Source organism: Protobothrops mucrosquamatus, unplaced genomic scaffold (genome assembly GCF_001527695.2).
Source record: "Protobothrops mucrosquamatus isolate PMUCROS unplaced genomic scaffold, P.Mucros_1.0 scaffold553, whole genome shotgun sequence".
Lineage (NCBI taxonomy): Eukaryota > Metazoa > Chordata > Lepidosauria > Squamata > Viperidae > Protobothrops > Protobothrops mucrosquamatus.
This window is the reverse complement of record NW_015386856.1, coordinates 55,140-61,139: the sequence shown is the minus strand read 5'-3', so window position 1 is coordinate 61,139 and position 6,000 is coordinate 55,140.

Below are 6,000 nucleotides of genomic sequence, written 5' to 3'. Positions count from 1 at the left end.
CTTTGAGGCAGCTGCCTGGGACGCCCCTGCCTGGGACCAAGGTTCGTGGCAGGTCTTCCTCTGCAGACCTTCCATTTCCAAGCCCTTTCTAGCAGCAGGACAGCTGGGCTGGGGCTGGGGGAGAGAGGAAAGGGGGGCCACCAAGCAGGATTAAATGACCATTGGGGGAATTAAGAGGCTAGCATCCCACTAGAGGTTAACTTTTTTTGGAAGGGATGGAGATTAGTCCCACGCTTAGGAACTTCCTCCAGGTATGGGAGAAAAACGCACCCATGTGAACGAAGAGGGAGCATTTGGCAACACAACTGTTTTTTGTGCAAATTCCAAGAACCCCATTCTTAGTACCCAGCTCAGGGCAACCGTCCTGGGCCACTGCCTCTCATCTTTTGCCTCTGCAGCAGCCCTTACTTGAGGGCCCATCATTTCACGGGACATTTTCTTTGTGGGAACACTCCATCTACGGTAGAGGGAAAGAGGCAGGAAGGAATCCACGAGGGAAGGTGAAGTCCACACAGAAAAGCACAGAGGTCATCTGGTCCATTAGAACAATGCTTCCCAGATCTGGGTAAATTATCCCAAAGTGGGTAAAAGTGTTTTTTTCTTTAGGTAACGGCACACGACCCGATTACCCAATCGCAACGGGGTCATTTAAATTGACTTAAAAGTGGTTTACTTACATTGGGTAAAAAGGACTTTCTGATAGGCAGTTTTGGATAAGCCCTGCAGGAGAACCTCTTTGCTAGATGACCATCTTGCTGGAAGACCTCCAGTAAAAGAGAATTTCCCTCATGGGCCAGCCTGTTGCACTCACTGACGTCCCCCTGAACCGCCCTTGTTCTTTGAGCATGCTGGTTCTGGCCCTGTCCTCCGAGAGCCCTTCAGACATGGGGAGGCTGCCATCGCATCTCCCTGCTGTAGGCTAAGCACGTCCAGCTCTCCCACCATCCCTGCTAGAGCTCTGGCACCCAGGGTGGGTCAGAGGCCTCCAGATGGGGCTTGGCTAGGGCAGAGTAGAGTGGGATGTTCACTTCTTGGGATTTGGACTTTCATGTGGCTGTAAATGCACCCAGGGTAGCATTTGCCTGCTTAGCAGCTGCTCATGTATGGTTGATGAGGACACCCAGATCCCTTTCACACATACTATCGAGTCATGCTTTCCCCATCCTAGACTAGTGCCTTACACATTTCCTAGACTAGTGCCTTACAGTGTTTAAGCTGCTCTAGACCTTTTTGAGTCTTCTCTTCTTTCTGCAAACTTGGTGACTATCCACACGATGATTCCCTCCTCCAAACCCTCTATAAAAAGAGCTCTGTGCCTCCACCCCTCACCCCACTGGAGGGTTAGGACTGGGTGAAACTACTGTAAGATGGACTCGCCATTGGCTGAGTGATTGTACCCAAAAAAGCACTTTCTAATGGAGGCGCTCCAGCTTGGAAGGAAGTCTCAAGTAAAGAGTGTCTAGAAACACTTTTGTTGAGATTCTGGTTCACAATGTCTGTAAGATTCCCCTCATCTACTAAGCCAGGAACTCTTATCTGGGGTTATAGTCTGGGATAATTTCTTTGTGAGACCCCCACACACACACACACACCTCCCGCTGGCTCTTCTTAACTGTTGTATTTCTTTCTCAAGTGCTCACAAATGGTCTGTTTGAAGACAGTGCCCAGAAGAGAGGTCAAGTAGTTTCTCGGGTCCTTCTCCTTCCCTTTTTGAAGGTGGGATTTAATAATAGAGTAAGAGTTGGAAGGGACATTGGAGGTCTTCTAGTCCAACCCCTTGCCCAAACAGGAGAACCTATACCATTCTGGACAAATGGTTATCCAATCTTTTCTTAAAAACCTCCAGTGATGGAGCCCCCACAACTTCCAAAAAACAAGCTATTCCACTGAGTAACTGTTCTCATTGACAGGAAATTTCTCCTTAAAATTTGACCTCCTCCAGTCTTCTGCAACCTCACCAGTCCTCCCGAAGTCGTCAGAGATCACCAAGAGGGTTCTGCAATTGCCCTCAACACCGAAGAACGTAATCCACGTGTGGCTCTGGATACCTCATTCAAAATAACCTAATTTCCTTCTTGTCCTCATCTTTGGGGTCGGGGTGAGGCAACCAGAACCACTTGAGGGGAGGCCCAAGTGGGCATTTTGCTGATCACCTGCTATTACAAGAATTTTGCCAGACTTCCCTTGGGAAACCACAGGTGTTTCCCTCTCCCGAAGAGACTCTAAACCGAACGGTCTCTTTACTCCCCGAGAAAGAGGGATGGACCTCTCCACTCAGCTGACGGTTCCACCGCATTTGTCCCGAGATTCAGCTTCCTCGTAGCCATAGCGCCATTTCTATTCTGGGGAAAGATGCAAAGTAAGATGGTCCCTTTGCACCATCAGCCTTAAGCAATTTCTTCTTACAACAGGCCTACATTCTGTTGGGCTTTATTTTTTGATGCATTTATTGTTCCTCTTTCCATGTTTTGCATGTGTCTCTTTTTCTCTTCAGCAGTTGAAAGAACTTCTGCAACTTTGCTGGCCTCCTCAGATTTTTGTCCCCATTTTTCTTTGGTTGGATTATTTCTGACGGTCCCATACAGAATCCCATTGCTTAGAATTCTTCTCATCCTTCTTGGATCGTTTGCTCCTTCAGGATTTCAAGTGATTGGATCTCACCTATCTTCCCTTGGAATTTGGATAATTCCTTCCAAAAATTTCTCTTTCAGGTCCCCTTCCAGAAATTACAAACTTAGAGGTAACATTATAATTTGGCCTAATGTTTCAGTTACCTCCCCTTCCCTCCTGTGGGGTGAGGGCTAGGGCTGGGACAGCAGGCCTCCAGGGCAGAGTAGAGAGAGGGCATTCATATGGCTAGCTCTTGATTTTCAGTATCCTGCAATTTCTTCTTGCTCCACGATTCTCAGCAAGGGTTGAAGGGAAAAAAAGAAAAAAAAAACCTCTACCTGCGTTCAGAGCTTTTTCCTACTTTGCTCCCACAAGCTCATCCTCTCAGCGAGAACCGGCATGGACAGAGGCGCCGTCCGCAGTCCAAAGGGCTCCAGCTTAGACAGAGCTCCTCAGGGGAGACGGACGGGCTACCGCCCCGATTCAAGAAGGCTGTTTTGCAGGTAGAAGACGAGGGGTCACTTCCAGCCCATCTCACTGCTTCCACTGGAGAGATGGAGGATGACCAGCGATCCACGGCATGCCTGAAACCAGGCCACGCAAACAGGCAAAGCCCCATCCACAGGATGCAGGCAGCGTACGAAACCATGCCCCCCGCCGTCCGGCCTGCGGAAAACCCTCTCTCCACAGAAGTGGTCCCTGGAGCCCAAAAGATTGGGGGGGGGGTCGCAGCCCTAGGATAGAGAAAGCATCCTGGAGCTTGTGCAGGCAGGCGGCTCTGCTGAGGGCCGAGGAAAGTGTTGCCATGCAGTCCGAGACAGGATGGGAGGACCTGCTTGCACCCAACACAGAGGGAGCTGCAACAGCCCTCCCCACCCTCCTTTGGGGGGCAGGAGAAGAGGGCCCCAGGCTTCCTTCCTGGGTTGTGGGGGGGGGCAGGGGAGCTGCACGGGCTCATTCCCAGGGACCTCTGGTACAGACAAGAGAGCGCTGCCTGCTTTCTCCCCGGGCTAAGGGCTAGGTAAAATGAACAGGGCCCTGTAAAGAAATGTTAAAGGGCATTTCTTTAATTCTGTTGCCTTGCTTGCCCTTGCGAGGCTGGAAGGAATATCAGGTAGGGCTGTCACTCACAATTCATGGGCTTGCTGGCTGTGGCAGAAACAGCGAAGTGCCCACAATTGGGCCTCCTGTGCCCAGTCTTGGCACATGACTAGGAATGTCTGAGAGTCTTCAAAAAGGGATGGGAAAACTCCTGGACATAGTCAAATTAAGCAGTTGTGAATTTGATGCACATCTCTCACAGTATTAGCAAGACCCACAATGGACATTAGGCCATTAAAATCTTAATAGAGTCCTTTATTCATTTTCCCCTTTGTCCATTCCTTTGTGACTTAGCATCTAATGCAAATCCAGTTTTTTAGTTTATGGTTCAATATATTGCTATTAACCATCCTGACCTTCCCAATATCTTAATACCTCCCTTGAGGGAAAGTGACCTAAATTATTGCTGTTTTTTTTCTTTCTCTCTCCCATACACACACACACAAACTCCTCCCAACTGGTCTGGTACATGGGATACTAATGTTTGTTGCTCCACTTCAATACTAGGCAAAGAAGGTGCGACAAATTCACTGAGGATCTCAACCCATTGAGAACTTTAGCCCATCCAGCTGCTGTACTACCTCTATAAGCAAAGCCACTTGCCCCCAGAGCCAGCCACTGGAGGCCAAGCGCTAGATATTCCTGGAAAAGCTGTTCAGCGGTGGAACCCCTTGCCCAGATCTCCTCCCTTCCTGGAGGCCTCCAAATGGGGCTGGTTGGGGCAGAGTTATTTGGAGGGCTTCCTGAGGCATTTCCCCACCACCACCAATGCATTCATTCTGGAGCCCCGTCTTGTGTTGGACTTCCCAAAACCATCGGTTGACTTTCACGGACTGGATGCTGGACCTTTGGTGCAACCTATTTTCAGGGCTCCTTGGGTAGTCTCAGCACTCTAGTGCTGATTAATTGGGATTTTTCAGATAACGTAGACTAAATTACCACTTTATAAGTACTGAGAGAAAGCGAAGGGTGTCGGCCAAGGGGCCGAGACCCAGAGATAGTTACCTGAAGAATTCCCTTGCTCAGGCCATCGTTTCGAGTGTCAGTCTTGTTCCTCTTGATTATGTATCACCCCGATAAAACCTGTCCATTACTTTGAAATCTGCTTTCAATTGGGCAGTTCTTAAATCTCTGAAAAAGGGGCTGCAGAATTGTTCTAAAGAGTATTTGGGGAAAAAAGATAGCTCATTGGGCTTGAAGCAATCAGTTGCCTAGAGGGCTGATAATTCTGCTTAAAGCAGTTATAAGTTCTGTGACTGGAATAAACTATGCAAATGTACATACATTTCTGGCAATTGCTTCTTAATTGTCAAGTATATGAAGTTATTCTTTCGCGTGGGAAGGGTTTCACCTATGTACGTATCAGACTCCGACTGCAGTTTTAGGTCTGAGAAACCAAAGTGGGTGGAGCCAGACAACACAGTGAAAGCCAGGGTGGGGTCTATAAAGTCCATTAAGTTTATTTTTAACCTAAAATCGCAGTTGCCTGTTTCCTACCTCAAAATGCTGCTAAACAAAAAGCCACCACTGCATTTGGATGGGATTCAAGTTGCTACAATTTTGTTCACTGGTTTGCGTGGTTAAGGTTTAAAGGTGAGGCTGCTCCATCAGCACCAGCCAGGGAAGGCTGTGGACGTGTACCACTGAACAAGCTCCAGCCTCAGGTAACTTATGTATATTCCTGGTCAGCTAAGAAAAGTCTACAAGTGTCGCTACGCTGGGCACAGCACACCTTGTGGCTAAGGGCCAGCAGGACCACAGGGCTGGAAGCGGGCTTGGGGTTCCATGATAGAAGCACCCCAGCTCTGCTTTCCAAGCTAGACATGGTACGCTACCTCAGTTTGTTAACAGATGTTGGGTGAGCTAACTTTAAGCCAGTTTAGAATATGTGCCCCAATGGGCATATTCTAAATATACATAATATATACTTAGAATACGTATACATATTCTAAGTATATATTACTGATACCACATTTCAGCACAATGTCTCGATTCCAGCACTAAGTGCCCAGAGATCCTCGCCCATGACCACAAGATTTTCTCCGTGGGGCGGAACCAGGAGGGATCTCCAAGCCTAACCTGGCGCAAGTAGGGAATGTGCCTGTTGTCTTTCCCTTCTAGGGAAGGCCAGTCTGGGTTAGTCTTGGAGAACGTGAGCACAGGAAGTCAATTACTTACCCTCCCCAGACCTCATCCGCACATTCACACGCATACAGCCTCTCCATCTGGGGGCTTGGGGGAATCTAATTTGCCTCTGGAAAGATGGGCCACAAGACCATTCCTGCCTTT